Source organism: Miscanthus floridulus, unplaced genomic scaffold (genome assembly GCF_019320115.1).
Source record: "Miscanthus floridulus cultivar M001 unplaced genomic scaffold, ASM1932011v1 fs_113_1_2, whole genome shotgun sequence".
Classification (NCBI taxonomy): Eukaryota; Viridiplantae; Streptophyta; class Magnoliopsida; order Poales; family Poaceae; genus Miscanthus; species Miscanthus floridulus.
The window spans coordinates 8,071-17,216 of record NW_027096206.1 but is presented as its reverse complement, the minus strand read 5'-3'; the positions used below and the strand labels follow the sequence as shown (position 1 = coordinate 17,216).

At 46.2% G+C, this 9,146-nt stretch overlaps 1 pseudogene; it reads left to right on the top strand.

Moving 5' to 3' along the window:
• The first annotated feature begins 263 nt into the window (after positions 1-263).
• On the top strand, positions 264-5,423 carry LOC136530355 (uncharacterized; annotated as a pseudogene).
• Positions 5,424-9,146: the final 3,723 nt, after the last annotated feature.

Sequence of the window (9,146 nt, the reverse complement as noted above, 5' to 3'; positions counted from 1 at the left end):
CATTGTCAAGAAATTGTAAATTCTCTTTATATTTGGAATTGGAATAAAACCCCTTTAACTGTGGACTAACACTCACTATTGTGTGTGGTTACTGATGGGTTGGATTATTAGAAATATATGATGAAAAATATCCGACAGCTTTTTTTTATGAAACAAAAAAAAAAATTCGACAGCTGATCATCCGTACCAAAAAGCAACCAACACAAGGGCAAAAAATGACATTTACTGTGCAGCCCGAGCCCACTGCTCACGCGACACGCGTGCGGCGTGCCTACTGCCTACCTCGCTCCCTGCTCCTGCCCTCACTGCGGCAAAACCCCATTACCCCAATCGATCGATCGGCCGCTGCCTCGCCGCAGCTGCTGCCCGCCTTCCCCGGCGCCCCCGTCATCTCGCCGGCGGCCGGCATCAACCTTCCGCCGCTCGCTCCATCTCCGCGCCATATCGAGCTCAGGTACCGCTTCTGGCTTCGATGCCCCGGCCTGGCTCCTTTTCCCTGTCGCGTCGCGTACGGCGTACCCTTCCTCCTTCCGTTCTTGGACCGATCGCGGCTACTCTGGGTCTGTGGGTGGAATCAGCTCCAAAGGCGCAGCCTTTGGGTGCTTGGGCTCAGAAAATGCACGGCAAATGCAGGCGCCGCTTTGTGATTTCCGAGGCACCTTACAACACTGGCTGAACTCTTTTCTGTACATTAGCGAAAATTGGGGAAAATTGGGGGAGGGATGTTTGCTGGGTTGCCTCGGTAGAATTTGCTCCTTTCGGTTTATATCATGTGGATGTGCTTGAAAAGCTTGCGATTGATTCCCTGAACTGAATTGCCACAAGATCCTCGCTAATTTCTGCGGCTACTAGCAGTGCACTCCAAGAGCGATAACATCTTTGGGGTTCTTTAACCTGAGTTGTTATAGGTGCTGCGGCTGTGGATTCGTGGAAATATCCATTTGCTTGTATACAGGGATATATTTTCCATTTTTCACAATCCATTTTAGCCTCTGTGGTTGCTCCATCTGACCAAAATTCCTTTGGGGGGCATGTGGAATTGGAAGCACGGTGCATATAAAAATTTGTTTTCGAAATAATTGCTTAAAAGTTAAAAGATTATACATTGTATGTATGACTTTTAGAGAACACCAGAAAAGAAATTCTATTGTGTGAGGGAGCCTATTATGTTCAGGGATTCCGGCACTGCCTACTCATGGGTGAATGAAAAGCATCTCATGTAGGATATTAAAACCATAATCAGATTTGGATTAACTCCTTTTATGATAGAAGTAATTGTACTGTGGGCGCTTATATATTTGGTCACCATGTTGTTATATCTGGCTTGCTCCAGTCGTGTCCACCTGTCAAATTTACAAGGTCTCTGAAGTCTGGACCTGAATCACTGAGCATATCGTGTTGCTTATTCTATTAAATCTTGTTAAGTCTACTAATACTAAATTTATAATAGCAAAGTTAAATGTAGTAAGTGGCAAGAAAGTTTATTTGTTGATCCTGAATCTTCATCTGGGTGGTTAATGTCCACACTAATAGTATCCTTCACTCAACTTTGCATTTTTCTGGTGCTACTGAGGTTTTCAATCTCAGCGCTAACATACTTGGTTCTTTGTATACATGCAGGACTTGATGCGCTAAAAGTTCTATTTGTGTTGCATAGATTGATCCAACAGTGTGCATTACTACTGCTTCGAGACAGTCTGTTCCTGAAAGAATGGTAGCCAGTGGGTACTAATGTCAGGCTGGTAGCAGTATATGATAAAGGCTATTGGGACAATTTGCTAGATGTGTGATGGAGTGCAACAAAGAAGAGGCATTACATGCCAAAGAAATTTCTTTAAGGAAGCTGAAAGCTAAAGACTTCTTGGGTGCCAAAAGGATTGCACTTAAAGCTCAAAGGCTCTATCCAAAGCTTGAGAACTTATCCCAGTTACTGACTATCTGTGAAGTGCATTGTGCGGCAGAGGTGAAGGTCAATGGATACATGGACTGGTATGGTATCCTCCAAGTGGAAGCTACAGCCGATGAAACAATCATAAGAAAGGGATATGAGAAACTTGCCCTTTTGCTTCACCCTGGCAAAATTAATCTTCCTAGTGCTCAAGCTGCTTTCAATTTGGTTTCAGAAGCTCATACAATATTGTGTGATCATGTGAAGCGATCACGATATGACATCAAAAGACAGTGTGGTTCCCGTGAAATGTCAAAGGAAACTATATGGCCATCAGATGAGACCTGTGCAAACAAAAGTGATGTGGTTAAACACATACCACCATCTGATTGTGTAAAGGTGTTTTGGACCATATGCCCGCATTGCCGGAAGCGATTTGTGTACCATCAGAAGAACCTTGTGATCCGCTGTGAAGACTGCAGTAAAAACTTTTTTGCATTCAACCTACAAGAAGAGGTTGTTCCCTCAAGGTTCCTTGCTGCTCCAAATAATTCTCAAGTTCCATCTGAAATATTTGCAAGTCAGAAACATGGTGTCCACAATCCACAGTTCCGGTACAGTAAGCTTTATCCTACAGGGGGGAATGAGCCAATGATGCATGCTAGACAAAGGGATGAACATATGGAGTGGGATGGCAGGTCTGATGGTGATCACGAAGGCAGCTGCTCAGAGACAAGAAGTGGGTTGGTCGAATGTTTAGCAACAAATCTAATTCACTCTCCTGCACCTTCTGTAATTGAGTGTACAACAAGAAGGATGATGCAAGATCCTGCAGATCCACACTTTGTTGCCACCCAGAACTTGAGTAGAGAAGATGCATCTACAATGCTAAATGATGCAGGGTCCGACAGTCTTGAGACATCGGGTAAAAGAAAGCAAGATGATGGTGCCAACAACAGCCACAGCAGGGACTCCTATAACAAGAGGGTAAAGAAGTATAGTTCACTCTCCGATGCCGATTCCGGTGGTGATAAAATGTCTAGTGACAATGTTGCTGACACTGACAGTCAATCAGCTAAACATCTCCTCAGCAAAGTGGACAGCCAAGGGGGTGAAAATGCAACACATGAAGGCAATGCTAATTACAGTGATGATAAAATGTTTAATGATAATATTGCTGGTATTGATAGTCAATCAGCTGAACATTGCCCCAGCAAAGTGGACAGCCAAAGGGGTGGAAATGCAACACATGAACACAACACTAACCACAGTAATGATAAAATGTTTAATGGTAGTGTTGCTAGTGCTGACAATCTATCAACTGAACATCTACACAACAAAGTGGGCATCCAAGGGGATGGAAATTCTATGCTTCTATGCAATGTTAATTCTGGTAATGATGAAATATGCAATGGTAATGTAGCTAGTTCCAGCAATGAATCAGCTGAATATCTCCCTAGAGAAATGAACAGTCAAGGGGATGGTAACACAACATACGATGGCACTGCTAATTCAGGAGACATTAAAATGTTTAATGATAGTCTTGCTAGTGCTGGCAATCAATCAATTGAGTATCTTTCCAGAAAAGTGGATATCCAAGGGGATGGAAATGCAACACATGAAGGGAATGCTAATTGTGGCAGCGGTAAAATGTCTAATGATATTGTTGTTGATTCCAACAATCAGTCATCTGAACATCACAATAGAGAAGTGGACAGCCAAAGGGATGGATATGCGACACTGAAATGCAATGCTAATTCTGATACTGTTAGTGATCAGGGCAATATCAATTCAGAAGCTACTGATACTGTTGGTGAGAAGAGTTGCTATTCCAAGTGCTTCTCCATGCCTGTCCCAAATATCTTTGATTTTGAGAAGTTCAGGGATGTCACTTGGTTTGAAGTTGGTCAGATTTGGGCCATTTATGATAACCTTGATGGCATGCCAAGATTCTATGCTCGAATATTGCAGCTTGATGATTCAGACTTCAAAGTACATTTGGCTTGGCTGGAGCATATGCAGCGAATAAAAAAGAGGAGAAATGGACAGATGAAGAACTACCTGTTGCTTGTGGAAAATTTTGCTTAAGGAAAACAAGAGATATATCACCAGACAAGTCCATGTTTTCCCATATTGTTCAATGGACGGAAGGTAAAGAAAGAAACTCGTATGTAATATACCCTATTAAGGGTGAGGTATGGGCTCTTTACAAGGGTTGGAGCATGGAATGGAGCTTAGACGCTGATAACCATAGATCCTATGAATATGAAGTTGTGGAAGTCTTGTCAAATACGTCAGCCGATGGTGGTGCCACTGTTATCCCATTGGTCAGGATTAAGGGCTTTGTCAGTTTGTTCGCAACAGCTAGGGACAAATTGTCATTCACAATACCATCAGGTGAGCTACTCAAGTTTTCGCACAGGATCCCCTTTATAGGACAACTGGAAACGAAAAAGTTGGCGTCCCAGGAGGATTTCTGGAACTTGACACTGGCAGCTCTCCCCACTGACCTGAATGCAGCATTTCCTTCTGTTACCTCTAACATCTTACATGTCTCCTGGCAGTGTGTCCAGCTGATTTGAGAACTGACAGCACGAGTGGTAGAATGGTTCCTGGAACTGAACATATTGGTCTGGAGAAAAATCACCTGAAGCACATTTGCCTATGGGAAATCATAACGATATCTCTTCTGAACAAAACATATCCTTGCAGAAACGTTCCCATGGTGCATTGAATTGGTGATGGTTGTTCCTCCTCAGCACAACTCCCTTTCCCCCATAACGTTCACATGTCCTGATCGGCTTTCCACAATTTTGAAGAACTCCGCTCGTGTGCAAAGTTTGAATGTGGGCAGATATGGGCTTTATACAGCGACGGTTGACAAGTTTCCCCAAGTTCTATGGCTGGGTAAGCGAAGTCGAGATGGATCCATTCAGAGTGTACTTGACCTGGCTTGAGGCGTGCCCAAAAGAAGAGCAGGAGGAACAGTGGCTGGAGCAGGGGGCAGCTACCAGCTGTGGTACATTTCAGGTTCGAACTTCGACTTGAGGACCATGTATGACACAACTGACGTTTTCTCCCATGTCGTTAAATGTCAAGAAACAACTAGCAAAAAATGGCAGTTTGAAATCCGTCCGAAAGTAGGTGAAGTTTGGGCCATCTACCTGAACTGGTCGCCTGATTGCTCTCCTTCCAGTAGCGATCATGCTGAGTATGCTATAGGCGCGATAAAGAGGTGCACTAAATCCAGCAACGATGTTTGAGTTTCTGACCAAAGTCGATGGCTATGGTTGGCCTGTGTTCAAGCATGATGATCAGAAGAGAGCACTGAAGATACCAGTGACGGAGAACCCTGAGGTTTTCTCATCAGATACCCTCGTTCCGTCTCACGGAAGAGAACGGGCGCGAGCTCCGTGGCTTCTACGAGCTGGACCCAGCTGCTGTTCCTGAGGTCTTTCTATCTGAATTGAATGATGTTCCTAGAGTTTGCTCTTGTCGACACATCGCTTGTCTGAAGACTGTAATAAGAGATTAGAGGTAATCAGTCTGCTGTTCTGTTGAACCTCTGAAACACCATGCGTGGTCGATTTGTATGTCCGATACCATATGCTAAACTTGTGTTCTGTGATTGTACTGTGTGGTATGGTAGCCATTGTTGCAGCCTGTTGCTGTTTGACTACGTTGTTAATTTGTCTTTGTCCCTCTCCTGTAGATTGTGTTCCTGAGTAAATTGATCTAAAGTTCGCCAGGATGACAGGCAAGCCCCGTCTTTGCATTGCGTTGCTGAGGCATAGGAGTAGTAGTTGCCAGGCCTCAGACGCCATGCCTCCTCTACACCTCTAACTCTGACGCTGGCAACGTTGCCTGCCTCTACAGTCACGCAGAGAACAGGATCTACACCCCCCGGAGCCGCCGATCCGTAGCTGGTACCTGATCGGCTCCTCAAACGGCTGGCGGTCACCGCCAACGAGAGGTCCGAGCTGCTCATGGTCAACCCTGTCACCGGCGAGCAGATTGTGCACCATCGAGCATGTGAAGCCCATCGTGGACGACGCGGGCGTGCTTCTTCAGATGATGCCGCGTCGTCGTCGGCGACGGCAGGAGGCTAAATTGTGGCGCTGATCCACAATCCTGTTCGTCAGCTTTCAATTGCGAGAGCAGGGGACTCTCGATGGACATGGCTGCCGCCAGGAGCTGCGTATGGTGACTGCAACTGTATGGACGGTGTCCTGTATGCAGTGACGGCTACCGGTGGAATCGATGCTTTTGATCTCCCTGGCCCTACTAACTCGAGGAAGGTGATCATGGAAGACACGAAGAACTATATACATATATATGAACACGTATGCATTTCTCAGACACCATGTTGAGATTTGCTGCTAGCTTTTTGGATGGAACAGGAGGTCAAAGACGAGGAGGGTCCTGTGGGTGATGAGGACAATCCAAACGGAAATACTCTGGTGCCTCCCGGGCCTGCGGACCGGCTCGACAGGCCTGCTGCCGCCTACCTTCCTTCCTTCACTAATAAAAAAAATACAGATCGATATTCCCCATCTCGCATCACATCGGCTGTCGCAGCGTCCTCACCCACCGTCGACGCCTCCACCGCGCCGTCCGCCTGCTCCCCCTGCTCTGCTCTGCTTTGCCGTCGACAGTCATCCCGCGTTGCTCTTGCTCCTGCCACTTGCTCCGTCGCCTGCCCTGCCTGATGGCGCGGGCACCGCCGCGCCCACACTGCGGCCGTCAGCCACTGAGGTCATTGCGCGCACGCTCGCGCTCGACGACGCCGACAGACGCCGCCGGTGCAAGGGAAGCATTGGATCCTGGCTCCTACGACTCCTACTACGGCTGCGGCGCCCCAATTCAAATGGCGAAGGAGGCCGCACCGCAATACAGTGTTTTGAGCGTACATTTCATATATTTTAGAGGTACATTGCATGTGCTTTGTACGGTTGTTTCAAAACTAGATCAGGATCTTATATACGTTGCAATGGTTGTACACTTATATTGTAAGAGTTTATCCCTAATGTTTCATCTGTTTTCTAGATGTATGTTGCAAGTGTGTTTATCTGAATATTGTATATGTTTTACACATATATTGCAAGTGTTTTATCTGGACGTTGCGTATATTTGCAGTGTTTTTCAAGTGTTTTTTCAGACACATGTTTAAGTGTTTCATCTATCTTTTTTTTATGTCGCAAGTGTTGCATCTGGATATTCCAAAGTAGATCGAGTATTGCACATGAAATACGCGTGGGAAGCATGAGGGGCGTGAGCAGTCCACGCGCGGGCACGCGGCGCGGGCGGCATGGGCTCTCGTGTGGGCGTGGGTGACGCAGGCGCGGTCGAGCGACATCCGGGCGATGGGGCCCACGTATGGACGTGCGAATTAGACTGTAGCTATGTCCGTCCGTCAAACGTCCGAGCGCTAGCAGTGCTGCCACTAGTAGAGAACATGCCTTTGATCCTCGGCCAAAATGGGCTCTAGTCCCGGAATTTTTTGCGCCCGGGATTAGAAATACCTTTAGTCCGGTTGGTGTCTCCAACCGGGACTAAAGGTCCCTGCCCCAACGGCTACTGCGCCAGACAGAGGTGGCAGGGACCTTTAGTCCCGGTTGGAGCCACCAACCGGGACTAAAGGTATACTTTTACTCCCGGTTGGGGGCTCCAACCGGGAGTAAAGGTCTACTCCCGAGCCGTGGCTGCGCCCGGGGTTGGAAAGTTACCTTTAGTCCCGGTTGGAGCCACCAGCCGGGACTAAAGGTCCCCCTTTATATCCCGGCCGGCTCCTCCTTCCTCCCCGAGCCCGAGCTCAGCACATTTTGAAGCTCACTGCAGTAGTGTTCTTGCTTCCTCCCTCCCTCCATTGTTCCTCCATCCATTATTCGATTCCTCCATCGATTTCTTCGATTCCTCCGTCGATTCTTCAGTTGTAAAGGTTACCAATCTCATACTCTCATTTTTCACCATTGTCTTATCTCATTTTGTTCACTATATATATATGGTTCTTTATTTTGGTTTTTTTTTCATTTGTAAGCAATTTGAGCTCAAAATCACTTCAAGCTTGCATATTTACATGAAATAAGGTTAAAGTAGCTAGTTGAACTTGCGGACCGTGTTCATCTCGGCGAGCACGTTCTCTGCCGAGCGGTAACGGACGTCAAGGAGGAGCTTTGATTCTACGAGGGAGAGCGGCAACGGTCGTGGAAGACCGTGTTCCCTTCCTCGTAGAATTGGAGCTCTTCCGTGGTCAAGTACGGTGCCGTCCTGTGGAGACATGCTCACCGAGATGATCACGTAAGCAAGGTCAACTAGTACGGATGGTTATTTATTCACATGTCCTGATATCGTCGCAGTAGTCTGTCAATCACCATACCCAAACGTAGTATATATATAAATATAAACTTAGAAAATAGTTAGAAAATTATAGAAAATCCATACTAGTTGAACTTGCGGACCGTGTTCATCTCGGCGAGCACGTTCTCTGCCGAGCGGTAACGGACGTCAAGGAGGAGCTTTGATTCTACGTGGGAGAGCGGCAACGGTCGTGGAAGACCGTGTTCCCTTCCTCGTAGAATTGGAGCTCTTCCGTGGCCAAGTACGGTGCCGTCCGGTGGAGAAATGCTCGCCGAGATGATCACGTAAGCAAGGTCAACTAGTATGGATGGTTATTTATTCACACGTCCCGATATCGTCGCAGTAGTCTGTTATGTGTGTACACTCCCATTCTTCTGTTAATTTGCAGAAATATCATGTGAATTACTTACCTGTCGCAGTAAAAGACGAGAACACAATGACCATTAAAAATATCATTGTTTAGAGATCTAGATAATTTTATAGTTTCTTAATTTTATTTGTTTATAAAAGGAGAAATTTATAGTGTATTAAAAAATGAGTATAGAGAGTAGATGGCAACTGCTTCCGGGTCCTCGGCCTCTCATGGGTTTCCAAAGCGACTTAGGCCGGGCCTCCCTCTCATTTCATGCGGCAAGTGTCGTGATGAGACGAAGATTGTGATGGAGTACCGAGTGAAGAAGGAGGGTCCCAACAAGGATCATATCTTCTACAAGTGTCCGGATCGCAATGTGAGTTATTTTATCGTATTTAATGATTATGGTTAGTTTATACCTATTTTCATGATGGTTGTGATTAAAGTTCTAATTTTTTGTTTTAATTTCAGTGGGATGGCAGTGGACGATGTTCAGGCTTCTACTGGGAGGAAGAGTATGTTGGACTCATGCAAAAATATCTTGCACAA